Source organism: Jaculus jaculus, chromosome 6 (genome assembly GCF_020740685.1).
Source record: "Jaculus jaculus isolate mJacJac1 chromosome 6, mJacJac1.mat.Y.cur, whole genome shotgun sequence".
NCBI classification, from domain to species: Eukaryota; Metazoa; Chordata; class Mammalia; order Rodentia; family Dipodidae; genus Jaculus; species Jaculus jaculus.
Window position 1 is genome coordinate 67,451,464 of NC_059107.1, and position 14,335 is coordinate 67,465,798.

The 14,335-nt window shown below is 37.8% G+C and overlaps 1 non-coding gene across 1 annotated transcript; it reads right to left on the reverse strand.

Moving 5' to 3' along the window:
- Positions 1-13,182: 13,182 nt before the first annotated feature.
- Positions 13,183-13,373, reverse strand: LOC123461741. Its single transcript, XR_006637823.1, has one exon. It is a non-coding gene; the product is annotated as a U2 spliceosomal RNA (small nuclear RNA).
- Between the last annotated feature and the right edge of the window lie 962 nt (positions 13,374-14,335).

Below are 14,335 nucleotides of genomic sequence, written 5' to 3' on the forward strand. Positions count from 1 at the left end.
CGCTCTATTTAGCTCCATAGCCCATGTTTTGATTGGCTTGTTTGATTCCTTATTATTTAACTTTTTGAGTTCTTTGTATAGCCTAGATATTAATCCTCTATCAGATATGTAGCTGGCGAAGGTTTTTTTCCCATTCTGTAGGTTGCCTCTTTACTTTTTTCACTGTGTACTTTTCAGCGCAAAATCTTTGTAATTTCATGAGGTCCCAGTGATTAATCTGTGGTTTTATTGCCTGAGCAATTGGGGTTGTATTCAGAAAGTCTTTGCCAAGATCAATATGTTGAAGGGTTTTCCCCTACCTTTTCCTCTAGCAGTTTCAGAGTTTCAGGTCTGATGTTAAGGTCTTTAATCCATTTGACTTAATTCTTGTGCATGGAGAGAGAAAAGAATCTATTTTCATCCTTCTGCAGATATATATCCAGTTTTCCCAACACCATTTGCTGAAGAGGCTGTCTTTTCTCCAATGAGTATTTTTGGCATTTTTATCAAATATCAGGTAGCTATAGCTACTTGGGCTTACATCTGGGTCCTCTATTCTGTTCCACTGATCTACATGTCTGCTTTTGTGCCAGTACCATGCTGTTTTTGTTACTATGGCTCTGTAGTATAGGTTAAAGTCAGGTATGGCGATACCACCAGCCTAATTTTTGTTGCTCAGTATTATTTTAGATATTTGAGGTTTTTTGTGATTCCAAATGAATTTTTGGATTGTTTTTCCTATTTCCATGAAGAAAGCCTTTGGAATTTTGATAGGGGTTGCATTAAATGTGTAGATTGCTTTAGGTAAGATTGCCATTTTCACAATATTGATTCTTCCAATCCAGGAACAAGGGATGTTTCTCCACTTTCTAGTGTCTTCTGCAATTTCTTGCTTGAGTGTTTTAAAGTTCTCATTGTATAGATTCTTTACTTCCTTGGTTAGGTTTATTCCAAGGTACTTTATTTATTTATTTTTTTTTTTATGCAATTTTAAATAGGAGTGATTCTCTGATTTTATCCTCTGTGTGTTTGTTGTTAGCATATACGAAGGCTACTGATTTCTTTGTATTTACTTTGTATCCTGCTACATAACTGTAGGTTTTGATCAGCTCTAACAGTTTGCTAGTAGGGTCTTTAGGGTCCTTTATGTATAGAATCATGTCATCTTCAAATAATGATAAGTTGATCTCTTCCTTTCCAATTTGTATCCCTTTTATGTGTGTCTCTTGCCTTATTGCTATAGCTAAGACTTCCAAAACCATATTAAATACAAGTGGGGACAGTGGACACCCTTGTCTTGTTCCTGATTTTGGTGGAAAAGCTTCCAGTTTTTCCCCATTTAGTAATATGTTGGCTGTAGGCTTGTCATAAATAGCTTTTATTATATTTAGATAAGTTCCTTCTATTCCCAGTCTCTGTAGGATTTTTAACATAAAGGGATGTTGGATTGTGTCAAACACTTTCTCTGCATCCAATGAGATAATCATGTGATTTTTTTTTCCTTCAACCCATTTCTGTAATGGATTACATTTATAGATTTGCATATATTGAACCATCCCTGCATCTCTGGGATAAAGCCTACTTGGTCAGGGTGAATGATCTTTTTGATATACTCTTGTATTCTGTTTGCCAATATTTTGTTGAGAATTTTTCACTCTATGTTCATGAGGGAGATTGGTCTGTAATTTTCTTTTTTTATTCTATCTTTGCCTCATTTTGGTATCAGGCTGATGCTGGCCTCATAGAAGGAGTTTGGTGAATTCCTTCTTTTTTATTCCCTGGAAAAGCTTAACAAACAATGATGTTAGCTCTTCCTTAAAAGTCTGGTAAAATTCAGCAGTGAATCCTTCTGGGCCTGGGCTTTTTTCAGTTGGGAGATTATTGATAAATGTTCGGAACTCCATGCTTGCTATAGGTCTATTTAAGTGATTAATCTCATCTTGATTTAATTTAGGTAAGTCATATAAATCAAGGAAATCATCCATTCCTTTCAGGTTTTCATACTTTGTGGAGTATATGCTTTTATAGTAAGTCCCTAAGTGATTAAACCTAGTGACAACCATTTAATTAAATTAGCATTAATAAAACAGAAAGTATCTTTAAAGTCACAATGTCTTTAGGTATAAGTGCCTCATGTTTAGAAATTAAACACTTATACATGAGCCTTTAACCTATGACTCAGGTTTTTTCAATAATTAAAACCTTGATGAATAGAAGAACCTAATTTATTTTATTGACAGTATTAAAGCTTGTTTTTATACCCCTTAAACCACAACAAATTAGCATCAGTGAGCTGTTAATGAGTGATGCTTAACCATAAGACTGTTTTTTTACTGGTTGACACATTGGTGCCAAGCAAACATAGTTTAGATTTTATCCAATGAAATGTTTTAATGAAGGGGCCCTTCACTGATTCTTTATTACTGTTTTAACATCCTGGTAATTTCTGTCCTTTTTTATCTCTTTTTTTCTATTATTTCATTATACATGTTTATTATTTACTTTGATCATATCCAGCCCTTTATTACCTTCTTCAGACCCCTTTTACTTTTATGCCTTGTTTTTTAAAAAATCTAGATTCCACATGTGAAGGAAAACATGTGATATGTGGCTTTCTGACTCTGACTTATATTGCTTAATATGATGATCTTCACTTGCTCCATTTTCCTGTACATGACATTAATTTTATTCTTTTCTATGGCTAAATAACACATCATTGAGTACTATATTTTATTTTATATATGTGATTATATATATTGTATTATAGTTGTCCTTTCTTCTGTTGGTGGGCACCTAGTTTGATCCTGTAATGTGGCTATCATGACTAGTAAACATGATATGAGGGCATCTCTGGTGTGCTGATGTAGAGTCCTTTGCTTGCATATCCAGGAGGGGTAGAGCTGGATCATAAGCTAGTAACACACACACACACACACACACACACACACACACACACACACACACATAGTGTTTTGTTTTGTTTTTCGAGGTAGGGTCTCACTCTAGCCCAGGCTGACCTGGAATTCACTATGAAGTCTCAGGGTGGCCTTGAACTCATGGCAATCCTCCTACCTCTGCCTCCCAAGTGCTGGGATTAAAGGTGTGCACTACCACGCCCGGCTAGTTCTATATTTTGTTTTATGAGGAACCTCATAATGATTTTCAAAATGGCTACAGTAATTTATGAATTCCCACCAGCAGTATGAGTCCCCTTCCCTCCACACAATCACTGGCATTTGTTTTGTTTTGTTTTGTTTTTTAATTAATTAGTTTTGTACTCAGTGAATACAGTCAAGTTAGTACCATTGTTAGCCTCCTCCCTGTCCTCCCTTCCCCCAGCTCCTCCTTGTTGAGGTACATGGGTCATACATTGTGGGGTTAGCCCTCAGTTATGGGAAGGAGGAAATGCCTCTGTGTATCATCACCTAATGTGTGGCTCTGACATTCTTTCTGCCCCCTCTTTTGTAAATTTCCCTGAGCCATGTTGGGTTCATTTTAGGTCTACTTCAGTGATGAGGTCTTGGGAGCCTCTGTCTCTCTGGAGATCTGATTTGGTAGGAGTTGATTGTTCTCTGTATCTATCTCCTTCACCCATGTGCTGGTACCAGGTTCACAAGGAAATCGCACTCTTGCTTGTTTCACCAATTATTCTTAGTTTCAGCTATTGAGGTATGATGGGGTGGTTCTGTCCTTAGGAGCTATGTCTATCTGAAAAATAGAAGCAGATTCTCCAACAGAGAGTAAAGTTAGCACCAGGTAAGTGGGATAATCATCATTATTTTTAGAGAGAATTTAATAGGTATAGGCTCTCCTGTAGCCCATGATTTGATGTATCTTGATAATGGATAGTGGGGTTATTTTTAGATCTGGTTCTGACTTGTTTCCCAGTTCCAGCTATGGGTTCTGTTCCACTGAATGGACCAGTTGGCCAAATCAAGAGAAGTTGGTTTCCCACAATAGCTGTGCACCACTATTGCACTTGTGTGGGCATTAAAACAGGTTATTTGCTGCTAAGTAGGTTTGACCATGAGTTGCTTGGATTGATATTGGTAATTTTTCCCCAGTTGCCCATGTAGCACCTTCTGGAACTAGATGCCCTAACTGTCTGGGGACAGACTCTTTTGTAGCATCTAGCCATGTCACTGATGTTACGTGCCAACAGCATACAGGTTCTTCAGCAGTAGGGTCTTCCCACTAACTTTTGGTGAGTCATCAAGACCTCTGACAGAAATCAGTCATTGTTTTAGGAAACCTTGTAGCTCTCTCTAATCAAAAGCTCATTGTGGATGATAGCCACTTGCTGGTAATGGGAGTTATAGGTCAGTGCTCATGAAGAGAAGGAAGAAAAAGGTAAATAATATAAAAGAGTTAGAGAAGAGAGAGAGATTAAAAAAAAAAAAAACAGTAGAAGATTAAGGGCAGTATTCATCATACCCTGTCCATTGCCTTGTGACTCATGTGTTCCCTCTAACTTCCTGATGATGGTTCTACCATTTGGTCTGCCTTTCATGATGTAGAATTTTATGGTGACATTGCTGTTTGGGTCCAGATATGTGGCCCCCAACCCTTCCTTTGCCCACCCCTCCCTCCCCATTCACCCTATTGTCCAGTCCTTGAGATGTTTGCTGGGTATGTTGGCATCTTGGGTAGATTCAGGTTACGTGCTGTAGAAGAGTGAGACTATGTAGCAATTATCTTTCTGTGATTGGGTGAGTGCACTGAGAATGATCTGTCCCAGGTTCAACCATTTTTCTTCAAATTTCATTGTGTCATATTTTCTTACTTCTGTGTAGAATCCTACCATGTAGATATACCATATTTTAGTTATCCATTTGTCTAGTGATGGACATCTGGGTAGATTCCAGCTTTTACCTGTTACAAACTGAGCTGCTATAAATATGGTTGAGAAAATCCATCTGGACTGACACTTGGAAGTTTTAGTGTAGATGCCCAGTAAGGGAATAAGTGGGTCTGTTGATACTTCTATAGTCAACTTTTTAAGGAGTCTCCGTATTGCTTTCCAAAGTGGTTGTACCATCCTACATTCCCACCAACAGTGGATAAGTGTTCTTATTTCTTCATATCCTTGCCAGCACTTATTTTGATTTGATTTTTTGATGTTTGCTATCCTTACTGGGGTAAGGTGGAATCTCATAGTTGTTTTAATGTGCATTTCCCTGATGATTAGGGATGATGAACATTTTCTTAAGTGTGTGTTTGCCATTTGTGTTTCTTCCTCTGTGAACTGCCTGTTCAGTTCTTTGCCCCATTTTGTGAGTGACTTGTTTGACTTTTTATTGTTTAGGTTTTTAAGCTCTTTGTAGATTCTAGAGATTAAGCCTCTGTCAGTAGGATAATCAACAAATACTGTCTCCCATTCTGTGGGTAATCTATTTGCTTTGCTTAATGTTTGCTTGTCTGTGAAGAGACTCTTCAGCTTCATGTGATCCCATTGGTTGAGTGATTGTTTAAGATCCTGTGCTACTGGGGTTTTGTTCAGGAAGTCTTTTTCCATTCCTATATCATGGAAAGTTCCTCCTTAGTTATTTTTCCAGTAGTAGCCATTTTCCAGTCTTATATTGAGGTCTTTGATCCATTTGGACATCAGTGTAGTGCATATGGAGAGATATGTGGTTCAAGTTTCAATTTCCTCCATATGGTTATCCAGTTTGTCCAGCACCATTTGTGGAAGATGCTGTTTTTTTTCCAGCCTATATTTTTAGGGCCTTTGTCAAATATCACGTAGCTAGGCCAGGCGTGGTGATGCACGCCTTTAATCCCAGCACTCAGAAGGCAGAGGTAGGAGGATCGCTGTGAGTTTGAGGTCACTCTGAGACTCTATGAATTCCAGGTCAGCCTGAGCTACAGTGAGATCCTACCTCGAAAAACCAATATATATATATATATATATATATATATATATATATATATATATATATATATATACATATATATATATATATATATATATATATATATATATATATATATATATATGGCGAGTAGCTATAATTGCTTGACCCAAAGTATGGGTCCTCAAGTCTATTCCATTGGTCTATACTCTTGTTTTTATGCCAGTTCCATGCTATTTTTATTACTATGAATTTGTAATATAGCTTTAGAACAGGTATGGTAATGCCTCCAGAGTTATTTCTTTTGCTAAGGATATAGTTGGATATCTGAAGCCTTCTGCCTTTCCATATGAATTTTGAGATCATTTTTTTTCTATCTCTGTGAAGAACAATGTTGGGATTTTAATTGGAATTGCATTAAATCTGTATATTGCCTTTGGTAGAATTGCCATTTTCACAATGTTAATCCTGCCTATCCAGGAGCATGGGGGGGGGGTGGTCTTTCCATCTTCTCAAGTCCTCCTCAACTTCTTTTTGGAGTGTTTTTGTGTTTTTATTGTATAGATCATTCATTTCCTTGGTTAACATTATTCCAAGGTATTTATTTTTGTTGCTATTGAAAATGTAACAAAGTCCGTTATTTCTTTCTCTGTATCTTTATCATTTGCATATAGAAAGGATACTGATTTTTGTGCATTGATTTTTTTTTTTCCTGCTAGTTTGCATCATCTATAAGAGTTTTGGGATGGACTCTTTCGGGTTTCTTATATACAGAATCATGTCTGTGAATAGAGCTAACTGAACTTCTTCCTTTCCAAATTGTACCTTTTATTTCTTTCTCCTTTCTTATTGCTTGAGCTAGGACTGCCAGTACTATGTTGAAAAGCAGAGGAGAGAGTGGACACCCAAGTCTTGTTCCTGATTTCAATGGGAATTCCTCCAGTGTCTCTCCATTAAGTATTATTTGGGCTTTAGGAGCTCGGTATATAGCCTTTATTATGTTAAGATATGAACCAACCATGCCAATTCTCTCCAATGTTTTGATCATGAAGTGATGTTGTATTTTGTCAATAGACTTTTCTGCATCTATCAAAATGGACATGTGATTTTTATGTTTAACCTTATTTATGTGGTGTGTTACATTGACAGATTTCTGTACATTGAACTACCCCTGCCTTCCTGGGATGAATTCCACTTGATCAAGGTGGATAATGATTTTGATGTGCTTTGGATGCATTTGGTGAGGATTTTGTTCAGGATCCTTGTGTCTAATTTCATCAGGGAAATAGGCCCATAGTTTTTTCTTGTGGCATCTCTGCCTGATTATGGAATTAGGGTGATACTAGTTTCATAGTAGGAGTTGGGGAGCTTTCCTTGCTTTCCAATTGTGAGCTCTCCCATGAAGGTTTGATAGAATTCAGCTGAGAAGCCATCTGGTCTTAGAATCTTCTTTTGGGGGATGTTTTTTAATTACTTTTTCAATCTTGATGAGTGTGATTGGTTTGTTTAGGAGATTAATCTGCTCTGAGTTTAGGTTTGGTAGATGATATGGTCCAGGAATTTATATCCATCTCCTCCATATTATCCAGTTTTGTGGACTAGAGGTTTTTGAAGTAAGTCCCGAGGATTCTCCCAATTTCACTTATGTCTGTTGTGATCTCTCCTTTTTCATTTTTCTAATTTTGTTGATTTGAAGCATCTTTCTTTTTTTTCTTTGCATGATCAAATTAGCCAGGGATTTGTCAATCTTGTTTAATTTTTCAAAGAACCAGCTACTTGTTTTATGAATTTTCTTAATAGTTTTCTTAGTTTCCAATACATTAATTTGTGCTCTCATCTTAATTATTTCTTTCCTTCTGGAGCTTTTAGAGTTGGATTCTTCTTGCTTTTCCAGTGCCTTTAGGTGGATGGTTAGGTTATTGATTTGGGATCTCTCTGTCTTTGTTATGAAGGCATTTAGTACTATGAATTATCCTCTGAGGATCACATTCATTATTTCCCATTAGCTTTGGTATGAACTGTTCTCATCACCATTCATTTTTAGAAATTTCATGATTTCATTTTTTATTTCATCCACTACCCATTTATTCTTTGTGTTGTTCAGTTTCCAGGCACCATTGGGATTTTTGGTGGGTGTTTTGTTGTTAATTTCTAGCAATATAGCATTGTGATCTGATACCATGCAGGGAATTATGTCAATCTTCCTAAATATATGGAGGCAGGCTTGTGACCAAGTATATGATCTATTTTAGAGAATGTTCCATGGGCTGATGAGAAGAATGTGTAGTCTTTGTATTTGGGATGGAATGTTCTGTAGGTTAAGTGATCTATGATTTTGTTGAGCTTTCTTACTTCCCTCTTGAGTTTCTGTTTGAGTGAACTATCTATTACTGATAATGGTGTATTGAAGTCCCTAACTATGATGGTGTTGGTGGTTATTTCTGTTTTATTGTCAAGTAGGTTTTGTTTTATTAACTATGATGCCCCTGTGTTTGGTGCATAAAGATTTATGATTGTGATATCCTCTTGATGGATCATTCCCTTGATAAGTAGGAAGTAGCCTTCTGTCTTTTTTGATTATTTTTGGTTTGATGTCTATTTATCCAATATTAGTATAGATATGCCTGTTTGTTTCTTATTCCCCCTTGCTTAGAATATCATTTTCTAGCCTTTCACCCTGAGGAGGTGTCTGTCTTTAGTGGTGAGGTGGGTTTCTTGAAGACAACAGATTGAGCAATCTAGTTTTCTGATCCACCCTGTGCCCCAGCCAGTGGGGAATCAAACAAAGAAGCGAGGTGAAAATCAACCTGAATGAAAGTAGGCAGACACAAGAAGGAGACCATGCTAGATGTTTGTCACGGCCTTGAGAGTTTATTCTTACATGTAGGTTTATATAGGGTTGTAGGGAGAAGAGGACATGGTCAGGACAAGGAGTTGTAGGGGGAAGGGGATGTGGCCAGGGCAAGGACTTGTCAGGAAACCTTGAGGGGTTGTAATTAGGTATTTATCTAATCTTGCCCAACTGGCTTAACATCCTGACTGCACCAGGTTTCACATCCTGACCATAAACTGGCTTTTTGCAAAAGATAAAATTCTGTAAGTAGTCTGCTGACCAGTTCCAGAAGTACCTAGCAGAAAGCTGGATGGACCAGCTTTCTGGGTAATGAGTCAGTTTATGAGCAGGCCCAGGCAAAATGGAGAGGCTTTTGCTCTATGGCTCCCGACATCTCCTCCCTTCTTTTATACAAAAGACGGGGTGGCCTGCTATTCAGCGGTGGGCTGCAATGTCTTTGTTTCTTCATCAGCTACTGGCAGGATGGGGGAGTATTCAGCCAAGCGTTCAATCCCCTGATAGTTGAATATTAGGTGAGGAAGTAGAAACTTGCTATATGGAAGTCTTGGTTTCTGGTAGTTGAGTATTAGGTGAGGAAGTAGAAACTTAACTTGCTATATGGCAGTTTCTGTTAATATGGCCAAGGTTTGATTCATAGCTCCCAACATCTCCTCGGGGGAGGCCCGCTTTGCAGCGGTGGGCATTAACCAACTGGGGGAGTAGGGACCTAACTCCTCCCGTGGGATGTCTTTTTCCCACAATCTTTGGCCCTTGGTACCTTTTGGGGAGGGGAGGCAGGGCCTATGTGGCTGGAGAGCGAGGCACGGCCTTAGTGATAACAGTTATGGTACCAACCTCCATGCAAGCCAGGTATACCTCTCAGGGAATCCAGAAGCGGTCAGATAAGGACCTTCCCCTGCAGTGCTTTGCCTTACACCCACGTTGGTGTCCGTATCACACTCACTTTATTGTGAGTTGATATGCATAGGTCTGAATCCGTTGCAGCTCCCATAGGAGGGGTAGCTATTTGGCCATGACAGGTAGACCGCAGCAATAGCAGAGGTGTAGAGGACAGCAGTATAGTAAATAAGTACAGAATGTAAGATCAAGGGAGACTGACAGCTGCAGGTGGTAGGTCTTCAGTGGCAACGCCTTGATCTGCCAGCTCCAGTCTGTGATAATGGACCTGTAAAGGCTGCACCTTAATGGCTTTAATCTGCTGACATATAAAAGACATGATTTTAATTATAATAATGGGTCCGATTGTGAGTGAGAGGATTAAGATAAGTAGAGGTCCTTCCAGCTTTGTCCTGTTAGGGAAAAGGGGGAGATTCTCTCAGGGAAGTGTTTCTTCCCTGGATATGTGAGATGTCACTGGAGGATCATCAGCTTGTTTTACAAGTCTCTCTGGTCAGACAAACATACTGATCCTTGGCCCCAAATGAATACTGGGTCTGGGCCATTCCATTTTAAAGTTAAAGGATCTTTCCACATGGCTTTGGCAAAGGTATTTTTTGTATTTGTTGCCAAAAGTGATCAGCAGCTGAATTTCCTTGAGTATCAAGGGTTAAAAAGTTTAGGACAAACAGTGCATGATGAAGAATGTTTTTTGGAGAGCCTTTTATGGGATATAAATCCCCCGTTTTTAACTTTTGGAGGGTAAATGGACCCAGAAGATGGCCCCTCCTGCCAGAACATCCCACTGGGTGTAAAGTCAGTGGCACAAATGACCAGGAGAAGAGGCTTTTTATAAGAGATAAAAGTGACTCTTTGGCTCAGAATCGTAGCCTCCACTATCTTCAGGGCCTCTAAAATTTACTACAGGTAAACTAAATGTAAAATGCTGATGAGGAGTGTAAGGGAATTGTAAAAAAAGCAATCCTTTAGGTCAATAATGATTTTACAATGTCCTGCAGGAATTGCTACTGGAGTAGGGAGGCCTGGTTGTAGGGCCCCCATAGGTACCATGGCCTTATTAATTTCTCTAAGGTCCTGGAGCAATACAAAGACAGGAGTATTCCAAGGAGAGGTGGTAGATCCAATATGGCCTGCAGCAAGTTGTTCCTGTACTAACATCGTGGCTGTAGCTAATTTCAGAAGTTAAGGGCCATTTATATATTTAAGGTTTTTTTTTAAATCTTTGGTTACAGATTTCTCTCTGAGTGTTTAAGACCATGCAGATAGCCAAAAGTTAATTGAGGATTAATTTTAGAGGTCATTAATGGCTCTCTAAAGAGACTTTAGGGACACAGGAGTAGCCCCATAGTTTACTGGTGTCTTGCCTGTTAGTATGAGTCAGGGCCGTGCTGGCCAAGTAATTTTCCCTTCTTTGGGAAGTCAGGAGGGCTGATTATTCCCCAATTATGACTTTCCTGTTTTAGACTATATACCAATTTTGTTTGGGTCTCCATATCCTCCCTGCTCAGGAAGACAGGTGACTTACCAGGGGCCAGTGTAGAAGTGTCCCATCATCTCCAGTGGCCTCATGACATGGGAGCACAGGCCAAAATATTGACACTTTTTACTTTAATGATTCCAGTTGGCTTTGGCTTATACATAGGTGATTAACACAATCAGAAAGGAAGTTACATCAGCCAGGATGTGTGTACATATAGAGCACATTTGATTACTGAAATAGACTTAGTTAAAGAATGGCACAAGGGCTTCTAAAATCATTTTGTCCTATCTTTAAAATTTTTGTTGTACTGTGGCAGCATAAGTCATATCTGAGGCATAGGAAGTAGGCACATCTCACATTTTAAATATCTAACATTTATAAATATAGGCAGAACCTGTTACCAGTCTTGAAAACAGTGCCAATTGATTTATAAACTTAACTAATTTAACCTAGAAACTATCAGAAAAGCACAAGTAAGACAGTATAAGGTCTTAGCACCTATGTGAAAACATCTTTGATTAGTTCAGATACCTGTGTGGGTACAAATTACCCAGAAAACACTGGTAACAGAACCACGGAGCTTGAATTTTATATATATATACATATATTTTAGATGAGAACCATTGTTTGAGCATGAGGCTGTACCCTAAAGTAGGGAATATGTCTTAAGAGTTAATTTTGTTATAAGCACTGAACTTAAGATGCAAAAATTGAGACAGTTACTTTACATACAATAGAGTAGAATTTGTTTTTTCCGGAGCCAAAATAGCTAGCTAAATATTAATATAACCCTTGATAAATTTTTTTTTGAAAGAAAAAACATTATTTGACAACCAATGATTTCGGTTTAAACTTGCTAGCTATTGATTTTTATGTACCACAGAAACTTTTATAAACATAAAACAATTTTATGTTTTACCCATGACTTAAATTTGATAAAGTTTAAGCTATCCCAACAAATCCCAGGAAGATGAAAGTTATTATTACTGAAATTAAATCACTTAAACCTAAGTGATTAAACTTAGTTATGACCATTTAATAAAATTAGCATAAATAAGACAGAAGCTATCTGTAAAGTCACAATGTCTTTAGGTATGAGTACTTCACCTTTGGAAATTAACCATTTCTATGTGAGCCTTTATCTTTAGAATAGTTAAAACCTTGATGAAAAGAGGAACCTAATTTACTTTACTGAGTCTTAAAGCCAGTTTTATAACCCTTAAATCATAACAAATTAGCATCAATGACCTGTTAATGAGTGAGGCCTTATCATAAGACTCAGTTTATCTTTTTAACATTTTGTCCAGTGATAGACTATCTAACAGATGTGACTTGAGGTGTTCATAAGAGATGAACTAAAGAGAACCACAGTTATATGCTGTATTCCTTTTTCCTTGTCAAGAGACAATTGGCCATTTTTGTCTCTAGTCAGAGTCTGGGGGACACATGGCTTAAACTTGCATGGGGCTTGAGATAAAGGGGGTTCCACCTGTTTTTTTTTTTTTTTTTTTTTTTTTTAGAGTCCAGCTTTCCATGAATTTAAGTAGCATATGTTGGAAAGCAAGAGCAAAATGAAATTACAGAGCAGAGAGATAAGCATCTGACATTTTTTTTTTCCTATTTTGAAGTTGTTTGTTTTTACATAGCAAATTTACCCATTTGTAAAACACAAGGTGATAGACTTTTGTGTATGTTTAACCTGGTTAAACCTCCAATTACATCTGTACTTATGACTTTGTGACCCACCTAACATAGGTATCACCTGTGTCTAATGTAAGATGAATTTAGATTAAGACTATGTCCCTATATAAAACTTTTAGAGTATCCTTAGGAGTCTGTAAACAGTTGAAGAATCTCTAACTTTAGGCGTGGCATTTAGGTTTAGCCTGAAAATTCTTTCCTACATATGCACATCTGTATCCACATACTTTAACATTCTCAGTACCACTCACAAAGCATTTTTAATGAGCATTCTATGTCCCAATATTGAAAAATTCTTTTCCAGTTCCTTCAATCAATTCATCTCACCCCATCATTAATTATCTTTTCTCTTTCCCTCTCTCTCTCTCTCTCTCTCTCTCTGTTTTTTTTTTTTTTTTTTTTTTTTTTTTACTCCCCCGAGGGGGTCCACCATTCCTGGAAGTACTGCAATACCAGGTGGATGCGTGGAGTGGACGGAGTAATCTCCTATTCCAACTCCAAGCTCCAAAAATCCATTTAATATATTGTCCTCGGATAGCAGACATATCAAATATTAAACTGATAAGAACAGATACTACACTTGATCTTAGCCAAAAGGCCGAGAAGTGATTATCTTTCTTATAAGGCTATTAAAAAATTACACCAAATTAATCCTATTACTCACTAACAAGTGAGTAGTCTAACAAAATTTTATGTAATTAATATCAATAAGACACTAAATTAAGGCAAATATTGTTGTTATCTTGAGGCAGGGTGGCCTAGAAGTCAGGTCAGCTACCTCCTCCTTTTAAGTAACAGGACATTACAAGCTTTTTAAAAAGTATCTGACAAATTATAAGTTACCTCTTTAGAGGAAGTTTTGTTGTTTTTAATGATCCTCTATGTAAGGTGAACTTGACCTAGAACAAATATCTGGCAAATTCACTCCTTAAAAGACATTTAACTCTTCCTTTTTAATTTCTATGCTTAGATCTTTGATTTCCTTGAAATCGTTCTCTAGAAGAGAAAGGAATATCACCTGCGCCCACATCATCTCTAGTTACAAATAGTCACAAACATGACACGACTAGCAAGCACAATGAGCACACATAAACACATATACACACACATAAAAAGAACAAATCCTCCTGATGAAATTAAAAATAACTTGAAGCAATCTCAGTTCCTTGTGTTTTAAAAATATCTTTTACTATGGCAATTAGCTCCTTTTTACTCTTTGTTAATTTTTTTTTTCTTTAACCTGTGATCCTTATGCCTTGAGGGAAGTTTTAAGCCTTTCAACAATTTATGCTTACTTAGGGTCTGTCCCATGATAGAAAAGGAAAGAGGAGAAACAGCAAGACCAGAGGGCAACATTCCCGGTCAGAGAACTGGCACGGGGGGTTTCCCGGTGGGCCTACCGTGAGCCTAACTGCAATGTTAAGAGCTGGCAGCCGCTCTAAGAGCATTTGCTGGCTGTTGCGTACCCAGTTTTGTTGATAGGAAGAGAGGCTAGATAGGAGGTCTTTGCCAACACCCAAACAGGCTGTCGGGATTTGCACAGGGAGCTAGGGGCCTTCAGCCAATGCCAGA